At 34.1% G+C, this 22172-nt stretch overlaps 1 protein-coding gene and 1 long non-coding RNA gene across 4 annotated transcripts in view; one reads left to right on the top strand and one right to left on the bottom strand.

Moving 5' to 3' along the window:
- Window positions 1-1413: 1413 nt before the first annotated feature.
- Fife (regulating synaptic membrane exocytosis protein fife) overlaps window positions 1414-22172 on the top strand; it is a 217170-nt gene continuing 196411 nt past the window's right edge. For all 3 annotated transcript variants that reach the window (XM_076322347.1, XM_076322346.1, XM_076322348.1), the window contains exon 1: window positions 1414-1836. The gene's annotated coding sequence lies outside the window, so the exon portion shown is untranslated. The remainder of the gene's footprint in view (window positions 1837-22172) is intronic.
- LOC143152236 (uncharacterized) lies at window positions 15144-16628 on the bottom strand. Its single transcript, XR_012993529.1, has 2 exons — window positions 15832-16628; window positions 15144-15767 (listed from the first exon to the last, which is right to left on the bottom strand). It is a non-coding gene; the product is annotated as an uncharacterized LOC143152236 (long non-coding RNA).

The following is a 22172-nucleotide window of genomic DNA, read 5'->3' as shown; positions in this document are numbered from 1 at the left end:
CTGCACCGAGCTGCGGATAAAATTTTTAGAGTTTCGAACGTAGATCGTGAGGTAACTTTTTGTTAAGAAAAGATGGCGGAATAACGAATGTTTCTATTAACCATATCGAAGCGTTTACTACATGGTACTAAAAATTGATTTAACTAAATACTACTATGGTGCGAATGAAGTACGTACCTTGCCCTAATTGTGGCGTAGTGAAGTTTTGCAAACTATACAAGTCCAATTCAACTCGGACAGTTAATATTCTTTATCGAAGAAGACGAAATGTAATCGATTATTGACACGTAATGTGACGTGTATTGACAATCTAATAGAATCGATGACACGATAATCTAGCTTTGTTATCAACCATAATCAGATTATTTTAAGAACGAACAATGATACATTGTAACCATGCATTGGGAATTTTGTCCCCCTATGTACAGGGCCAGTTTCGCAGGTAAGCGTTAGAGTGGTCACTCGTCGCGAATTGGTGCGAAGAAGATTTTTGGTTCGTGATCCTTGCTTCGAAAAAAGATTCTCAATCGTTTCCAACTCGTGGTACGGTTCGTTGTAAATGAATTTGACACAGTTTCTAATTGGACTGCTTCCGATAAAAATTTAAAAATCTAAAAAGAAATAAAACATTCGCCAAACATTCGCGACTTCGTGGCACGTTGGTTAATAATCGTCGGACCACACGTCCCCCATTTCCCTTCCTCAAGATACTATTCGACGAAGAGAAAGGGGAAAAGTTTCGAAGCACGATCCGTGACCCGTTGAGAACGCCGATTCTCCTTCCGAGACCCCTGTACCTTCCACGTGCGTGAAAACGCACGCGTACGGCGCCGCCGCGGCACATCTTTGAGTCCCTCGGGTCCTCTGGGGGATATTCCTCCTGATGGTTCGCCCGAGAATCTTCTCCCTTCCCGTTGCCGGGAGATAAGGGCGAGTTTGCGCCTTGAGTTGCTCACGATCAAAAAGAATAGCGCGAGGTAGAGGTAGCGCGAGGTAGAAAAGTGTAGAAAGACGCCGTTCGTGCTTCTACTCGGAGTCTGAGACGATGTCGCGAGCCGGGAAGTGGGGTCGGTGGGTGGGGGGTGGAGTAGGTGGTGGAGAGGGTGCTACGGAAGGACGAAAAGGGTTAAGGCGATGAAGAAGCGCAAAGGACGATCGTAGGAGAGGGTCGGTGTGGGCGAAGGAGGCCAAAAGTAGGGGGAGGGCTGGGGAAGGTTAGGTAGAGTAGGTGAACCTTTTTCGGCGGGCGCGTTAGGTGGCGGGGGCTGACGAAACGGGGGTATAAGGAGAGCCAGGGTGAGCCAGGAGAGGCAGGAGAGCCGGGAGAGAAACGGGAATCGGTGGGGCTGGTAGTTCGCTCGGTGGGAGAGACAGGAGACCCGGGCAGTGCAAGCCGGGCAGCCTGCCCGATGATATCGTCATTGTGGGCTCTATTCTTTTTGTTTGACAGTTTTCCGTCAGGACAGCCGCTCGGGCGCGAGTTTTTCCTACGGGTGTACTTTATCGCAGGCATGCGCGTCGTCTGTTTTTCTAGCCGCGGAGGAACGCTCACGGGCACACTTCGTCTGTAAGAACTCGCGCACGTACCAGCTACGCAGCGCGAACATATGTGCCCGCGCGCACCACGCATCAACACCACCACTGGAACGTAGAAAAACAGAAACACACCAACGACTTGCGGACACGCTGCTACGTCGGTTGCTCGCGTATCGTTTCTTAGGAACACGAGCACGTGTGTCTACACGGAGGGGCAGAGCCAAGCCGAACGCGAGACCGCGCTCGAAAGAACGCACGCAGTACCCCGCTCGGGAGCTTCCGCAGCTTTCCAAGTAACAGGTTGGTTATTCCGGCTCCTCTTAAAACCGCTTTCGCGCGCTTCTATCGACCTCTCGAATCGCAGACCGAACGCTTTTATCAAGCTCTTCGGCGACGAACGGTGTACTCTGTTGCACTTCTGCGTGTTCCACATCGTCGAAGTGTATCGTTTCTCGATGCGATACGACGCGGGAACAGGCTCCGGGTGAAAAGCTGCCGATTAAAAGATAACGTTCCGTGTCGCGCGATTGAAAAACGGGCCGCCGATCGATCGATTCTTTTTCGTTCTCGTCGAATCGTATTCTAGTTCGCTGAATCGACAACGCTGGTAATTAACAGGCTGGTTCTTTCGTCCTTGGAGCGCGACGCGTAATACTCGCCGGAACGCGATTTTTCACGGGAATCGAACCACCTACGCGACAACATTTCCAGATGGATTTAATGCCATTTTCATCCAACGATTTCCGCCCCTTGTTTCCTCGATTCCCGGGAAAATTTCATTCCAGATCTCGATCTCTTGTACCTTGCCGCGAGGCGCGCAATCGAGGATCAATTAAGAAACAAGCCCCGATACCCTCCCGTATGTACACACTTTTTACGTTACTTTCGCGAGAGCTTATATTTAGAAGCACTTCGAACGGTTTCGTTAACGCGAACATTCGCGAGCGTCGCGCGCAACGCGCGTAACAGGTCCACTGGCGAGTTAAGGACAAATAAATTGATAATGACAACCGGCGGCAAATGAGTTCGATCGGTCCGTTTGACGCGTACCGCGTTGGCATTTATTATTAAATGCGTTAATAATCTAAACATGTTATGCGCGATTCGTAATTCGCTCGCAGTGGACGAAAACACGGCCGTGCTTGTGATTCGCGAGGTTCAACGGAAACGTACAAATTTATTTACACTTCGAACAAAGTATCTCGACAAAAAAAAAACACGTAATCGCTTTTGTATCGGAGTCCGAAACGTACGAGCAACTGTTAAAGCTGCCTTGAACTTCAATTTCAACGCGTTATAAAGCGAATGAAACGCAGCGGTAAAAATCGTTTCCCCTCAATTAGTGTTTACTTGTTAAACGAAACCTAACTGATTTGCCCGGTCGTATAGTTTCGCAAAAGTAAGATTGAAACCTTTTTAAAACGGTTTCGCGTTTCCACGTGTAACACGTTTTCAAGAGCGTTGAAAGGATATTTATTAATTGTACTGCAATAAAACGCCGTGCGGGTTAATTAACGACGAATTGGGCATGCTGACATGGAAATCACGTGTTCGGTTCGCGTTAAAGATTTGCTTAATTCTTTATGAGCATTTCTCGGCGTTTTACCGACACGAAAACGCGGTTACATCGAAATGAAATATTCTGTTCGAATTTTTCCGATGGTTTTGCGTAAAAGCGATTCACGTCCGATCCAATTTAAATTTTCGATACGGAATGTTTTAACGCGTTTCGAGATTGGATTTTTTAAGCGGTTTTACGCGTTAAACTTAAATTCTTTATGCGTTGCAAGTGTGCGACAATTTCTGCGTATATTTTTAATTCAAGATTCGTCACGCTCGATTTCCAATTAAGATTCGACGTGCTTTCTTTCCGCCGTTAACGACTCTGAATATACACAAATATATTTTTGGTTTATGCAACAGTTGCTGATTTTTAGGTAATTATTATATTCGTCGAAGATTGACAATTTTTCTTTTTCATAACAGAACTTTGCTATTGGATGAAAATTATAATACATTCGGTCAATTTATAATCGCTGTTCTCGCAACGTGTGCATAGCAGACTATTTATCTATATATAAATATACATTGTATGTAAATACGCGTATTAAAGTATATAATTATTCGAACGAATTGTTTGCGATAAAAATTTCACAAAGTATTTTATTTTAACTTTAAAAAATTTGTAAATAAATGTGCTAAAAATATAGAAACGGATGAATACTTATATTTATGATTTTAGTTACAGAAATATAAACAATTATTGGTATTATTTAATTTATATATTGAGAACATAAAACGTTCGAGTTAATGTTAACGGTCCTTTTATGAAATCCATAAATATGATAACTCACAAGTAATTCTGTACAACAGACCTAGGTAGTAATCGTTCGAAGTACGAAGTAAAAAGTAATTATTCCAAGGACAAATCACATCAAGTTAGATTATTTCATATTCGTTGTAAACAAATTTAAGAAAGATAACGTTATTTGATATAAAAACCAAATAAGTTGTATCAAAATAATTTCACCTTCAAATTGACTGTCGTAAATAAAATAATACAAATGGCTTTTTAGTTTCAATATTTCAACAGTCGTATACAATGAAACTTTTGTATTCTCGGTTTTAAGTACCTATCTGCGATTTCGATTGAACACGATTCTTTCGCTAGAGGTCTTGAGAGCAGTAACTACTATCTATCCATGGAGAAGAATTTGTCGAAATCTACGATGAAGAAGTGTAAAACAACATATCGTAGACCATGTAGAAACTTTAACGACCGAAGAATTAGAAAAATTGGTTAAATCATCTACGAAAGACGAAGGAGAAACTGGAGAAGAATTTGCAGCGTAGACGTTAGAAAAGTTTTTCGAAGTATTCCGAATTATGGAAACCTTAAAGTACAAAATTCTCGAATACGATCCACTCTTGCGAAACGAAGTATTAATTTAATACGAATGATTACAAAGGCATTAGAAACTTTGCAATACCGTCGTAACCAGTTCAAACGGTGGAAATAATAGCTTCCAATCGCAATGTTTTTACAAAAGATTTTTGTAAAAGAATCTTCTACCACTCTGAAGATCCCCTTAACCTCAACTGTCGACATCCTTCTAACGATTAAAGTATCACGAATATCTTAGAGGGAAAATCTACATTTAAATAATATTGCATATCCTGTATATTCTCCAGATAATAATTGGTATATGTTAAAATTAAATATATTTTATTACTGGTTATTTTTACTCTTAGTCACCTCATTGTATTTTATAAGCGAAACTTCATTATAAATACACATGTACTTATATATAGAAAACATATACAATTATAGGGTTCGATATTATTTGCGGTTTATTTATTATTTCAAACACGATAATTTATTTATTATTTCAACAATTGTATTTAGAATATTTTACTCAAATAATGTCCAGCTTTTTAATGCGAGACTATGCATTCGGAGTAAGGAGTAACAAATTTATTTAAAATGGTATCATTTACAATGCAATCTCGTGTCTCACCTTCAATCTTTCGCAATTAACGGTGCAACCTACTGTTCGTTCGCGAGAAGAAGGTTAACGACTATTTCCATCCCCACTCTAGTTTACAGTCTACTAGCTCCTCTACCACCGCATGCATTGTCGCTATTAGCCGAGAATGGTGACGAAGATCGACAGCGGCCAATAGCGACGACGCGTGCAATGGTAGGGGAACTAGTAAACTGTGAACTAGAGTGGGGATGTAAATACTCGTTAACTTTCTTCTTGCGGATGGGTAGTATCGTTTGCTTATATTCTCGCCACGATTCGAAATCTCAAAATACGGTCGTTTCGTTTGTTTGATAACTTTATCGCGTAACCACGTACAAAATACCTTCTGCACTACCATCTCTTAACCGTTAGTTATTCGCGCGACTTTGAGACACAAAATTATGATCAAGTTACATTGGTATAAAATATGTGTATTAGTTATTATTTCTGTTAGTATTCTTTTACAAAAGTACGCTTTCCTTTTTTGAATGGCACAATTAAATTTTTACGGTTATATAGAAAATACAGTGTTGCCATTATCTGAGCGTTATTTTTAACTAAACGACAAGTATGAAAAATACATTCTCTTCGGACGACTCATTTTAAATCGCGTTTGACAACATTCTCTAAAATATTTAGGAAAGCTTGTGAAAAATAGCCAAGAATGGTTGGTCCAGGATTTCGTGTTCTGTTCTTAAACGCATTTTCGCGGGATCGTTAACGAGTCGTCGAAAGACGCAATGGAAATCTGCCCCACTTCTGTCGAGACGGCTCGTTTGCAGGGAATATGTAACGCAGTTAACGAGAACTTCAAATTTACAATCTCGAAAACGCAAGTTAATCCGACTCGACTCAAGACTCGAGAGAGCTGTGCGAGCAAATCCTCGACCGGTCGGTTTCTCATACACTTCGCGGAAACTTCGTTGTTTCTGTTCCTTTACTCGTAAGTGTACGCGCTTCTCGGTCCAAGAGAAGTCTCCGGGCGAACACTTGACGCCGTCTCGCTCGCTCTCTGTGTTTCTGTTGTCATTCTCTTTGCCAGCCAGTGAAAGACAACTGTGACGGAACGCTTCCGTTATTGTCACGAGCAATTCTTCTAAAAGCGTTGCATCGATGGCAACGCTAAAAGGGAACAGAAATCTCGTGCGTATTCGCGCCTTACTTCTTTCACTTAATAATAAACAGTCGTCCATGAGAAACGTCTTTTTATCTCGCCTTCTTTTTGTCCTCGGTCGGATGAAAAATTCAGTTCCCACGAGCATCAAGATATTCGCTCGTGGCCTTTTCCTACTTTTTCGTCCGCGCGTAGAAGCAGTTCCATAGCTAGAAAAGCCGAAGGTGATCGCCCGTTCCGCATTTCCGAAACCAGAGTTTCGCACGAATGGTCTTGAACCTGATATTTCCACTATTTTTAGCACGCTGAACGATTGCCTGACATTTCTACCGGGCGTAGGACTTTCGAGGAAGTTTCTGCGCAGTCACTATCAGAAGTCACTTTCGTCATTGTTCAAAAGGCCTTGGACGAGCCTTTCGTCATTGTTCGAAAGGCCCTAATTCGCGAAAGGGTATTACAACGTCGCATACATTTGTATACAGCGTACGTTTTTCATGTTAAGGAGCGTGTTAATTATATTCTCGAGCATTTTGTGCAATACACGTTCCATATGCTTGCATACGTGTTAAATCTTTTGCGAAAAGTTACCGCTGGAGAGCGAGAAGGCCAGTGGTTAAAAATGGCTAATTTTGGTGCTCGTGGAAAAAGATCAATTTTTACGTAACACGCATATCTATATTTTAAAGAATTGAAAAGGAATTGAAAAGGAAAGCTGTGATAAATACACGTAAACGTTAAGATATAGTAGTTAATACGAATCGTCTAATTAATGTTTCATCTATGTCTTCTTCCGGCGTTGGTTCTAAATTAATTATTCAGGGATTCGTTTAAAAAGTTTGCAAAAGGTCTAGCAATATCGAGGAATCGTAAAACTGGGGCTGCAGGGAAGCAACAACTTGGTCGTTGAGGGTACGTTCGCGAGTAATGATGGAAAATGATTGCTGCAGGTACTCTTTTGGAAAGTAAACTTGTTACAAAGCGCGTATGATTAACCTTTATAATAATTAGACATACCTGCATACGCGCAGAAATATCCAGTAGACCACTATATGACACGGACGTTACAAGCATTGAAGCACATCGGCAAGTGCAATTAATTTTGATTTTGAAGTTTCGTTAAAACTTGCTAGAAACTTCACGAACAATCAGATACATCTTATCAAAGTCTTGAATTTGGTGACTTTTTACGCTTTTGTTTCATAACTGTGACACCATTTACGCGAGATGGTCTGTGCAGGTGTCTCGATCCGCCTGTTCATTCTACCAGGACATAAAAAGTATATAAACCTTTTATGGTTCTAAAGTCTCTAAACAAAAATAATCTTAAGAAATTTAATTTTTGCATTACTACAAATTATATTTAAAATCTAATCAAATTTTGAGATGAAAATATTAAACTCGGATTTTTAACACTCAATTTTACCATCCATAAGATTTTTGTATTTTTGAAAGTACTAGAGACGATTTCCTTCGAGCGTTTAGTTTCGAAGATTTTTTTTATATATTTCTTTCTTTACATTCAAATATCGTCTTAGTTAACCATCGTGTTATATCGATGTATGTTTTCCCGTTAATTGAATTTACAAACAATTCGACGGGAAAATTTTCATAGTCACATGCGATAATGTAATACTTCGACGTGTTGACAGATTGACACTTCTCATTTTCGTAAATTAACGGTAAGTTACAGAATATTGCTGTAGAACGCTCGTTACAGGTATAAACTGAAACACGCGTGACAACGTCAATGTTGCTGACATATTGACATCTTAACGCACTGATATCATGACATTTTAGCACGGAGTAGAGTATCACCTTTGACGTCAAGTATGTCGATCGAAGGAGAGACCGCAGCGCTAAACTCAAAAACAGTTGTCTGGAATGTAAGAGTCCGAGTTTTGAATTTTTAACAATTGGAAAGGAAGTCTATGGTATATAATTTTTAATTTTATAATCATGAACGAGAGATGTTTAACGAATACAGACGTTATTATTTTTAGAAAATCTTTCTTCGATGAATAAAGCATAGGTCTCGACAATTGCTAATAATTTTGAGAATATTTATTTTAAAGAGTGGCAGCTTAAATTCGTCAGAGAGTTCAAAAATAAATGGTACAACTAAGACAGTGTAATTCTTTTCGAAAAAATAGTAAAAAATTGTGAATCAAATTTTTTTGTGCAAACTTTCATTTTTGAGGTTATCGAGATTGATAATATTTTTACATGTATAAAGAAACTTGTAAGTCTCGACTTTAGATGTACCTCTATCTTGCTGGTACACAATATTCATGAAAGTATGAGTTAATGTTTAGGAAAATATAATTTAACACATTTGCTACGAGGGATTCAACATGACACTTGATTGCTGGTCTGAGGGAATTTTGCGCGATATCTGATAATCGTGTTATGCTAAAAGAAATTATAACTTTTTAATGGATTGATATTTTTCATATTTGTCCTCACTTTTCTGCTTCATATTTTATACTTTTTGACATTCAATTGTCAATCATGTATATATTTGTATACACTTATTTTAAGACAGGGGCGTAAGGTGTATCAATGACGCATATACGCGTTATTTGTTGTAAATGTGTTAATATTTCATTTTGTTAAATATTGTTACTCATTTTCTAACATAGTTTGGATGCATAAACTCGTTTAAACAATTACTTCTTTTAATTATAATATGTCTTCATTGCTTTTATTTCTTAAGTTAAACATTACCTCTTCTGTATATTGTACAGTTTCTTATGTATTTTTAGAAAAAGTTTTGTTCTACGTTTTCGATATATTGTTTCGAGAAGAAACAGTACATCGCCACTTTTTTATTCGAATCGCATTTTTTGAAGTACACTGTGTATACCTGTGATCTTCCTCAACGGCAAGAAACTTATTCCATCATTTTATTAATTAAAAAATTTTTAAGCTAAAATTTTTAAACCTAACAGTAATAATATGAATTGCTTTATTAATTATTGTTGATACATTGTGCACAAAAGTAGCGTTTATTAGACTATCTAAAATAAATTCAATTTAGAATGACAGTACAACATTTTAATTATAGTTTTGGGTACTTATCAGAAACTTGGTAGAATGATGCGCGTAACAATTAACATTTTCACAAATATAGAAAAAACCTGCTCGTACAAAATTAAACGTGTAAAAATGGACGTACAGTTAGTATAAATTTAATTTTATACTAATAATTCTTATTTATGTTAGTAAAAATATTAGTTATTGCATACATTTTAGCAAGTTTCTGACGAACATCCAAAAGTGTGATTAAAACTTCTTAATTGCACGAAGTCAGAATTATATCGCATCATTATCATAATGGAACACTAAAATCGGGGTAGGCTAGTGCCTATTATTCTATATTGTTACAAAAATGGAAAGAACAAGATTCTTAGGACTTTCGTTGCGTGGATTCTTATAGGTAAAACTGTTGGAGGCTTCTGTATAAAAGTCTGTCTCTTTGGAATCTGACTCCGAGGTTTTAGCATCATTGCAGTCAACTTTATTGGTGGTCTGAGGGGATATAGTATCCGTACGTTCTCAAACCTCTAATAAAACTAACTAAAAAACTTTTCGAAATGGCAGAACCATTATCGAATTTATCTTCAAGTAAACTCTATCATACTTCTTTTTATGTTCATACATTTTTAGTATGACATTAACTACATATAGGTGGTTATTAACGACCATCGTTTAGTACTTTTTCTCAAATCATCTTTTAATATTTTAATATTTCGAAACAAGTCAAAAGCAATATTATCCGATGAACTTTGGAATCGTCGAATTGAAATTTCCGCTTAGAGTTGACTTCAATTAATGTTTATTTCGGGATTCAGAGTATTTAATGCGGCTAAGAATAATACGATCAATTATAGTCTATTGGTTTCAAACAGAATGTGTATTGAAAAATCCATTAAATGACTACAACCAAACATGGAGCAACAGAATCGGCAGAGGATAAATAAATTAATTGTTTGGTTTGAACTATTTAATGCCTTTTTTGAACATCGGTGTACGTCATAGTTAAAACCTGAATTTATTTTCACACGCGTTTACTCGTGTTATACCATTGGAAACTGTCTTTATTTTTAATTTCGATGTTTGTGTAAACGGTGTAAGTTTAGTCTCCTGAGCAATTGAGAGTATTCTTTGCTACAGACAGACAAAAGTTGCTAGAGAGATGGAACAAGTGTCTCATGATCTAAGAAGATAATGTCTAAATAATTTAAGTTATGGCTTTCTAACCACTTTTCTATTGAATCTTTTCAATACTCTGTCTATCAATCATAACTTTCTTATTTCATTTTTTTAATATTTGGAGATAGTATATACATATATATATATATATATATATATATATATATATATGTAGTTTTTGTTTTAAAACTTGAAGTGTAAGAAGAAAAAATAGGAAATGTTTATTTTTACTGATTTTATGATATATAATGTATTTTGTTTTGTTTTATGGTAAGAACTATACGAACAGACAAGTTACAACGGTCTACAAAGTAGAAATGTTTACATAAGATAATATTCAATTAGAGTATATATTTTATGTTATGAACAATATAGTTAAATGCAACGAACCTTGTTTCTTTAGTATTGGACTAAAGCTTTAAAAATTGATTTTTTCAATAAAGCTGTTGTGTGATATTTTTTGTTTTTTCTTCTCCTTATCCCTATGTGTGCTTAAAATTGTTAGTAATATATTTTCAGTTATCGAACATTCAATATGTCTAATGCATCATATTTAATACCATTTTAGTTCCATATATTTCGTTAAACGAACATTTGTGAACGAAAATTTTGCCTTCAAAGTATTATTTGATCACAATCCATCAGTTTAAATCCGATTAATTATTCTCACAATCTGACCAGATATGATGCAAAGACCGCGTAATTTATTATACGATGAAGCGAAAAATCTAAAATCTCATGAAATTCGTGTTCGAGGATTTGATATAATATAACTAATGGAAGTTGTGTACACCGGTTATGAGTTCATTTATATGCGTTACCTGCTGTAAAACAGGATTCTTTTTTCAGTGGTTTTAACGTACCAGAAATACGTATATTAATAAAGAACGACTCATTTTAGACAAGAACTCTCAAATACTTTTTAACAAATAAATTCAGAGCAGTAATTTGAAGATTAATCTTTTTCTTAAATTCTGATAATTGCTCGTATTAATGTTTATTTTAATTTAAAAATATAAATTAAAGAATCATAATCATAAGCATAGCAAACTAGTCAATGTTTCACTCCAAGTTGGTTGCGAAAATATCTCGTGCGACAGATTGAAATGCAATCCAATAACAGGAAAGTTATTCGTCTATATATCAATCCTACGAAACTGAAATGAAAATTATTTTCAAGAGTGTCTTTAATATCTTGCGCAACAAAATGTTTAATTTAATTTATTTAAATTTTTATATACGCGTTAAGAGTATCATTTTTTTAAATAATAGAGTGTATTTTTGTCAGTTAGAATTCTACTTATAAGTAGTGGGAAAAGGATCAGGAAATTGGGGTAAAGCATTTGGAACTATGAAGAGAATGTTTCATAAAATCAAGTGTGAAATTGCTATTTCTTTGAAATATTCAACTAGAAGGATAATTATATTGTGCTGTGTATGGCGTGTACTTTTATTCTCTATGTTCACTTTAGTTTTAACTGTAAGTGGTTATTTGAATGTAACCTCTGCGTTGTTAACCACTATACTAAATTAACTCTTCCAAATCTATTAACCGTTTTTGTTTGGAATCTTTCTCTACAGTGCTCTGCAATTAATTGCAAGTAAACATATTGACTGTTCCATCGGTACCATGATTTTCTATTTTGTGTTTATAACTCTTATCTCTATTGCGCGTGATAAATTTATTCAGAATATTCAGTTGGTCTTTTTAATAGATTTTATTTTTGTTTAAAGCATACCCTACATTGAATAAAAATATTACAACCGTAGCGTGACCTGTGGCGGATAGTTCAAGTAAACGCTGATAGTGAACAAGTTAAATGATCGTTTATTTCGAGAGATTCGAATATTTCAAAAACATTAAAATGAGTGCAACAAATTTTACAGGTTTGGTGCATTTTACGTTAACGATTTCTGTTGAATATTCGACCGACCTTCTCGGGGAATTGCCGTTATAATTTTCCACGGGGGTGTGTATTACCTTGGTTACTTATTGTAAGGTCACTGGTTGGCCTAGTTCCTTGTTGCGGGCCACGTGATCTACTGAATATCCTCATCCATTTTGTCTCTTTCTCTTAAGCCTCCTCTTCGATGATTTTTTTCTTCTGTTTGTTCCACGGTCCACATACTTACTATTACCTCGCGGGATAATAATAATAATCGAAACGAGGCAAATCTCGGATCCCACAGTTCACTAATGCGAGAAATCCTTCTACCTTGAAATCCTGATATACCGATTCTCTTTGATCTTAGAATGCTGATTCTGTTTGAGTACCGTGTCATATTTATACTAGGTTTAATCCCGAATTATTAGATATGCTTGTTTCGTGTGCGATAAGTGTAATTTGTGGAGAATAGAATGTCAAAGTGTGGTCTTTTAATTTACTTTAATAGTTTTGTTTGAACGAGTGGAATATACATACCCAAACTGATTAAAAATGTTTCGGGAAAAATATGTTTGTAGTGGACATAAATTCGTCAACTATAAGTACGTCGGGTGTTAACTGAGCGTTTCATAAAGGTGACAATAAAAAGCTAATAATAATTGACTTGTAAACGAGCCTTCTTTTTATATCATTGTACTTGTATTATTCTTTTTGTATTGTTAATATTTTGTAAGAAATTAATAATTAAGTAATACGATGACAGGATTGTTTCAAATAATTAGGGAATCACGTTTCTAAACAATTCAGACGAATCAATTGAATACCAGATGTGGAAGAAATCTCGTCTCGTGTTATATAATACTATTTTTAACGAATATTTGATTTATATAGAATTTTAAATTATATTTAGTGAACCATACCGAATGATTTTAAAAAGCGTACTTGTAGATGATTCTGAAAAGATGCAGTCACAGAGAAATATTATTTTAATAATAATTTTGCGGAAGAGAAATTTTTGTTTAATATTGTCCATCGGGTTACTGTGTACTTCGGTGGCATTGAATATTAACAGTTATAACTATACCCATACAATTCGCTATTTATCGTTAATCATCAGAAACAGAATAGTACTATGAGTTGTGCAAGTTGGATCGTGTAATATGGTAATGTGTTGCTTGGCATAAAAATTTTCAATCGTGAATATTTGAGAGTACTAATATCCGTAGAAAAATATAACGTGTGATTGCAGTTCGTATAAGTTGATAGTTTTAAGTGTTGAAAAATATCCTGTTTCTTTTTCTTGTAATCCGTTTCTTGCAATTACTTAATCAAATCGGTCACTGATTTTATAGAAAACACTTAATCCTTTATTGTATAAAACATATTATGTGTTAATGAAGACTTTAAATGTATTAAGTCAGTCTTGAAGAAGAATCTAACTTTTGTCTTTCATGTCGCGTTGTTTAATGTTGCATCAGCTTAAAAATCATTAGCAAATACTGTGAGGTATATTTTACATAAATCTTATATAAATTTAATGAAATAATAATATAATTCTCGACTTACATTTTATATTGCGTATAATGATATTTAATCGTTTTCCTTTTTTATTATATTTCGTTGAGTATTATTGCTCTTCTTAGATAAGTTATAATTTTATATGTTTTTCCTCTGGTTATTCAGAAGGCACACGCATACACTGTGATATTGTTATTAACTATTACATTAATTAAGACATACCCATGGGATGTATGGAAACTTCATATGTATACACACACACGCGCGCGCGCGCGCACATACACACACAAAGTTTTTATACACCCAATAAATATTTTTTAGTTAATGCATAACAATATTACAGTGTACTCGGAAACACTTTTCTCTTATGAGTTATAATTTATAAAGATGGAGCTATTAACGCTAAACAGAATTGACACATTATCTGTTGCTACTAAAATTTAAAAGTCTGGATAATAAAGCGATTTACTTGAGCGACAGAAGCATCTCTATATATTATAATTCGTTTGTTTTATTTACTGATTGCCATGGCAACATGAATGATTTCCCGTTGCATAGATCATCAGAAATTAGTGTAAAGCTGTTTTAATAAGAAATAATACGAAGAAATTGCTAATAATGGAAGTACCAGTTGCAATTTGCAAACTAATTACTCGATTAAAAGATTAGGGTTGAAACCGTTGAGATGTCACACACAACAGTCCAATATATTATAAATATAATACATATGAAGAATTGAAAACCTTCGAAGATAGGCCACGATCAAGTCGCCCGAGAAAGTTGCAACCTATTCATCAAATTCCAAAAGCTGGTGCACCAACATTGAGAAATGAAATTGAAAATTACTATGGTATAACTATTTTACTAGAAACTATCAACCATTAAACATTTACATTTAGAATTCACGAAAGATGACGATAATAAACCATGTTCTTATCGGAAAGTGGTATTATTTAGCGATGAATCGAAATTTAATATTTTCGCATTTGATGCGAGAACAATGAAATCGAGGAAAAAGAATGAACATTTAAAACTCAAAAACATGTACCTATAGTCGAGCATGGAGGAGATACTTTAGTTTGGGGATGCATGAGTATACCAGGGATTGGAAATTTTATTGACTCTACAATGGATCAATATGTCGATTGGACATATTGAAGAACAATTTAAAACATAATGTAGAAAAATTAAATCTCGGAAAAGATTTCATTTTCCAACAAAATCAAGATCCAAAATATACTTCTAGACGTGTTAAAGAATGGTTGTTCTATAATGAATTCAGTTAAATGCATCTCCTGAATCACTGGATACAAATTCAATTGGATTTATGAAATGAGATACGAAAAAAGGGTCGGTTCATATAGAATATCATTATTTTTTTCCCTTCTTTTATATCTAGTACAATTATTGTTCTTAAAGCTGTTGTTTATTACAGAACTATACATTTTATAATAGTATCCTTCATACTTCTGTTCACAGCCCTTTGTGACTAGTCTGGTTTTGTATTTGTTATCTTCTTTAACTTTGGTACATCCATCTGGATGTCAATATTTATTCCCTTTTGCTTTTTGTTTTCCTACTTCTTCTCAGACTTAATTTTTCTTAAGGGATTCCTTTTCTTCTTCAGTGGTTTTCTGCTATTCTCATTTTTCTAATCCATTTACTACATTTTTGTATGTCAGGTAAGTATGAATTCAATACTTCTATAGACAAGTTCTTTTTCTTCTTGATCTTCTCAGTAGCTCTGAGTTTGTTTCCTTCCATCCTTCCCACTGCTTCTGTTTCCATTGACTCGTTACTTTTTGTTACACCGATGGTGGACTTTATTCTTTTTCCATTGGGCATTCCTTCTATCGTGCTTGTCATATTCATTGTGGAACCAAAATCGACTATTCAATCATTACCACTATTTATACTTCTCGTTAAATGTGCAACTTTATCATTTTTGTCTAGTTTTTTTACACATATTTGTTCCTACAGAAGTATTTATTTTTAGTATGATTTTTTTCTTACATATTATATATAGTATACATTTTACTTTTTGTTTACATGATGCTGCATAGTGACTTTCTTTGTTACAATGGAAGCACATAATCCTTCTGCCTTTTTCATTTGTCTTTGATTTGCAGTATTTTGCTATATAAACCGTTGAGTTGCGAGACTCCATTTTATATGTAACTATTATCATAGGTATCTCTTTTTTAAATCTTCTTTCCTCTTTCACTGTCAACTTTGTCATTAGGTTTTCTAATAACTTTTCTTCTTTATTGGTTAATTCCTATGCACATATAAAATGTTTGAATTTAGTTGATAACGTTCCTAATATTTTCACCATCAACATATCCAAGTAGATTACATTTTTACTATTCATGGTCTGTTTCTTACATAAAACATAAATTTTTACATATTTTATCAAATGTATCAGTACTTTCTTGACCGTTGTTAGTATTTTCTGTGCTTTGGCATTGTTAGTTAATTAGTATTTTGTCTTCTTCTTCAATCTTGTGAGCCTTTAGAATTGTACAAACCTGAAATTTCACACATGGAAAAATGTTCACATCAATTAGTTTTTCCATTTATTATATTTCCTTTGAATTGAATTCAGTCATCTTTCCTTTCTTTCCTTTGTGTTCCTTTTGATCTTTGATTTTCGCCATATACTCTTACAAAACGCTGAAGAACACGTGGTCTGATCCCATAATCTATTATTTTTTTTCTGGTTACGTATACTTTTATATATATAAAGTATTTCTTTTATATATATATAAATTCAACTATATACTCAATTCCAGAATTTCACAAAGTAATATTGGTCACGTTTAATTTTGCCACTTAACAGTCCATACAGATCTATTCATCGTTTCGATCAAGATTCACACTCATTTGTGCATACTCGCTCTTTCTGTTTCAATCATGATTACCAACTCTTGAGATAGAATTGTTCCCAACACGATTTCTTATCGTTTGAATAGTATTTGTAGAGTTGTTGGTAGATATTTCTTCCTTGCGTATGTTTTGTGTACTAAATATTCTTATACTATATGTTTTATCGATAGTTCTTTATCGCAATTGGTACAGTAGGAAGGTTCAGTTTTTGTTGTTAGTTGAAGCTGAGTCATTTTAGTGTGCTTTTCCCTCGATCTTCAGATTAAGATTTGTTTTCTTCTAGGTGTGATAACTCAACTGCATAGGAAAAAAAAAAAATGCAAAATATATAATGTGTCTAAGTGTAAAGCAGTTCGGACGAAACTAAATTTTGTTTCCTTTTTTAAACAAAAATATTTTTGCAATTTCTCTTCTAACACTTCAATTTTAATTTTGGAATAACCGAAAATCAGAAGTTAAAACACGGATGTTCAATTTCTCCGTAAATTTTTCCATTATCGAACTGCATCATGGTTTATTCTTCTCTGCAGTGATTAATTTTTGTTCCGATGCGAATATTTGTGTACGGATATCGATTTTTCGATTGTAAAGTTGCTATGTTTTTTTTTACACGAACTTCCGTAGGTAAGTAAAAAGTTTTTTCATGTTTTCATGCACAAGCAGAGCATCACTGTATTCTCATGTATTTTTTTAACACGTATTTCACTATTCCTATATATTTTTCCATATTTCTAATGTAAATATGTTATATTTTGATTATAAGGCAAATGTGTTACCGTACAGACATAATTTTCGTATTATTATATATATATCATAATGTTAAGAATCTTTGGAACTGCCTTTAGAGAAGAAGGTTATATGTTCTTTCCGAGAAAATAATTCGAGGTATGATTTAAAAATATTAAATCTACTAAATTTGTACTAAATTACTACTAAATTTGTACATGTTTATCAAGTTCATATTTCTCAAAATTTTTTAAATACTGCACATATGAAAGTTACAAAAACGTAAAAAGTGATGACATTTTTAATCATATGTCTCTATCATTCCGATTATTATGCTATTTTGTCGAATCGTTTCTATCTCCAATCACATAAATCTTCTTTCAAAAATCAAATTCTCTTTTCTAATACAAAGAATTTTCATAAATGTGTTCATAATATCGAATTGATTTTTTCTTGTACAAGTGTGTTTAAGAATTTGAAACGAAATTATTACTTACAGAATTATTACTGTAAAACAATTTTCGAAATTTTGTTTAAATTTGTGTGTAAATTTTTATGTACATACGTAACAGTTTCTATGATACTTGTTTGATTCTGTACAGTTCGTTTTTACGTGTGTCGATAACAACTTCTTCCTCACAGACTGGACGTACAAGTCATTTGTATTTTGTTATATTTTGCTTCCGCTTTCTAATATATAAATTATTTTGAAAATCTATGTATGCATAATCTTCGAGTTTAATTTTGTCGATCATGGTAAATTAAAAATTCTTTTTAAATTTAATGTTACATATTCTTTTGTGGTGGAGTCACACGATTCGAATTACAGCAATAAAACAAAAATATGTCTAAATTAAATTTAAATCATTGAACTAAAATTATGACCTAACATCAAATTTAAACAAAATTTCGAAAATTGTTTTACGGTAATCATTTTGTAAGTAATAATTTCATTTCAAATTCTTAAACACACTTGTACAAGAAAAAATCAATTCGATATTATGAACACATTTATGAAAATTCTTTGTATTAGAAAAGAGAATTTGATTCTTGAAAGAAGATTTATGTGGTTGGAGATAGAAACGATTCGACAAAATAGCGTAATAATCGGAATGGTAAAGACATATGATAAAAAATATGTCATCACTTTTTACGTTATTAATTGTGTTGTAGAAGTAGGGTAAGCATGTAGTAAGTTTACTAATGATCAAACTTGCAAATTATTTATATTTCACGAGTAAAGTTGTAATTATATTTTAACGATGTAGGAGGAATTTAACGCGGACAGATTTGCAATTGATCCATCGATCAGTATTTTGAGTGCTTGTTGTGAAAAGTATATCGTGATATCTGGAATACGTGAAAGTATGGATACAACAGTTACACATTAAAAAAAACTACCTGAAAAGGCAGATTGTATCTATAATTTCTTATTATCTCGCATAATTGTTGATACATGAATTCCTTCAACATCGTTCGAACATAATTATCACTTTACTCGTGACATATAAAAAATATATAGCTTGATTTTGTTATTTATGAGTAAAAAATAACAACAACTTCGCCAATGGTGAATAAACAATCTTCCATGTACTGAAGATAAAAATGATTAAAAACGATATCTTTTCTTAGAATCGTATTCTGTTACAATAACACTAGTTTGATAAAAAATCTAATTAACAGTATATTAAGTTTGTTTGATTCGAGGTTCCTTGCGAATGGTATAATTTGAAGGATTATACGTAGATTAGTGTGTCGATTTCTACTTCTAAATACAATATAACGTATAGAGCGATGTTACACTCTTTTATAAAAAGCGTTTATTATTCCGATTATTGCGTTATTTCATCCAATTCGTTTCCTAATAAATTCTCGAACGAATTCCAAATAAATAGAGTACTAGCCAGTCGAAGCGCTGGTAGTTCCATCTTTGTTCCGTTTGAAATTGTTCCGGGAATGAAACGTGATGCAATAGCATAACGCGCGAATGATATCGCGATGCAAATCAGCATTGGTCTGGTATCGCGATCGGCTGTCGACGACAGAACAACAATTTTGCCCGGTGATTACTCGATCAGGAAAGCTGTTCGAGGATCTCTCTCTTTTTTCCTTTCCGAAGGATATGTCGATCGATAAAAAAAAAAACCCGCTTCGGTTTCCTATTTCTCCGTAATATGGACGCGAACATGATGATCGGTTGACCCAGTTTTCAGGTTTCAGCACCAGTTTCAGACTCACCTCTGAAATTAGGCTACAAACAGAGAGGAAGAGGGTGGCCACGGAACTAACGATACGAGCGAAACAAATACCTGCGCAGCAGAATGTCGGTTACACGCACCGTTGTTTCTGGAAAAATCTTTCCCGTGTAATTTCCCTATATTTTAATTCTGGAAACATCTCGAACGTCACTGGATAGTGTATATATTCGGGGTAAACTAAAAAATAAACAGAAGTTCTCTCAGAATCCTCAATGTTTCCGTTTTTCTAGGGGAAAGTTTTATTCGTGCCAAAAGGTCTCGAAATCTTCGAAAGACTTTCTCGATACTGCAAAAGTTTTACGTTCTCGATGTATCTCGATGTATCAGAAGATTCAGCAAATGGATTTCTCTTGTTTATGTACTCGTTGTTGATAATTAAGTAATGTGTTCACGATGTTGACGGAGGCCGATTATTGTATTTCTAACGGTGGTTGAGACTTCGATGCTGTAGATTAGTTTCAATCGATATAAATTCTCACTTCTCAATATATATTTTCTTTAAAATACAGTTTTGTAGAATCGTTAAAATTAATATTAACATTATCAATTAATAAATACTTCGTTCGATATCGTTCGAAACAATAATTGATTGTTTAACGATTTTCTGGTTAGAAAGTTAGAAAACGGTTAAACAAAGATTATCGCATATTACAAGCGAATCGAACAAGTGTTTGGAATTTGATGATTTTAACATTTATATATGCGTACTGCAATGCTGACTATATTTTTAAACTTGTAAAGTACATAACTATAATTTTGATATTTCACGAGAACCGTATAAGTTGACGACGAACATTAACGCGGGGTAAAATTTTAGCGAACACTGGCTGACAGAAGGGGAAGAACAGTTTATGTTAAAAGTATACGACCGACTCTTGGAAACATCTGTGCATGAACATCGAGTAACTCTGTGGATAAAATAACGGGTTCTTTGGAGGAGTAACAAGTGCCATTTTATCAAAAGTCTGCGTATTCACCGGTAAATCTCTTTTACTATGACTACCCGCCTCTTAGATTCTTTTCGTGACCGTCGAGGAAACACGTTTCTTCGCTGGCTTGAAAGCTAATATTTATGCCACTTTTTCCGATCGTAAATCGTAGAGACGAAGGGCGAGCCGTGCACGGGAGACTACGAAGGGTGCGGCGCTCTACTAGATCGACGAAAGAATAGAAAGCACTCGATGATATCGAAGAAGTCATTATGCATTTTCCCGTAATCTTTCGTCAGGTATGATCCCCCTTAATGTTCTTCGGGTGGTGTTTCTTCTTTTTCGGCGTCCGTCTGCTGTTGTGAATAAAATAGTGGGACAAGTTCATGCGGCCCCTTCCTGTTTCATTGGAACAAAATTAGCGACGTTTCTGATACACTACGAATGTTACTAAGGTGTCCCACTCTAGACAGTTATTATCGAGGTCATTTTTGCCAATCGAACGAAACACCATTGAACATAAATCGTTGAAATTTTTTACGGATATTTACTCATCTTTCATCTAACTGTGATAGAACATTTCCACAAATTTTTTTTAAATATTTGAACGTCCCGGACAATATTGTGCGTTCTCAGTCACAAATGGATACAAACAAATACGTACGTAGATTTGTTTTTAGAGATGTTATGTTTTTTTCCACGACTTTTGTACACGTAACTGGAATATTTATAAATAAAAGAAGGCTCTATTTAGTTTCTACTTAACTTCTACAATGTCGAAGTAAGACTGTTTATTTTGATATTGTTCCAAATAATAATCTAAATAAAACCTTCCTATTATATTTTTTCTTTACCAAAATAAAAGTTATTTCTATGTACACTAGACAAAAAGAGATTTCCTTAATTTTTCTTTGGTTACTTCATAAGAGGGTTAGACATCTATGCAATGAAAAATTAGTTGGTATTAAGAACAATACTTAATGTAGTAGGCACGAATAAGAATAGTAAAGGACAATGGAAGGCGGTAATAAGCAAATGGAAATGTTCGTAAGGATATTCTCGGAAATTATCCTTGTTTATTTATCGATGTATACAGAGGAATGTTGAGAATGTGAAAAAATGTTCATGGAAAGAGTTATATTACTTCATAGGATGAGTATGCAGTAATGGTTATTTTTTCCAAAAAACAAAGTAATCGAGAGAGTCGATATTTCTTCATATCGATCTATATATTTTATTTTTACATAGAATTGAAAATTTTGTTAACACAAACACATATTTAATAATTTAAAAAATGGAGAGTGTAAAAATTTAAGATACTTATTACAAATACAGAAACTTATTAGTTTTTTTTTTCTACTAAATATGAACATGCTAGGATTAAAATACTTTGTTGCGTACATCTAAATTATAAAGTAACATCTCCTTTTTAATTAAATTTTATTTTTCGTAGGTATTAGTAACCTCCTCCTATTGGACGGGGATGTGATCTTTGTTACCGGGCAGGGATAAGGGATCTTTCGAATTTCCCTTAATTTTACGTTTATTTATTTTTTAGGCATAACAAGTCCCAAAAGATT

This window comes from Ptiloglossa arizonensis, chromosome 10, assembly GCF_051014685.1.
Source record: "Ptiloglossa arizonensis isolate GNS036 chromosome 10, iyPtiAriz1_principal, whole genome shotgun sequence".
Classification (NCBI taxonomy): Eukaryota; Metazoa; Arthropoda; class Insecta; order Hymenoptera; family Colletidae; genus Ptiloglossa; species Ptiloglossa arizonensis.
The sequence above is the reverse complement of the archived record's forward strand: the minus strand, read 5'-3'. Positions and strand labels throughout refer to the sequence as shown.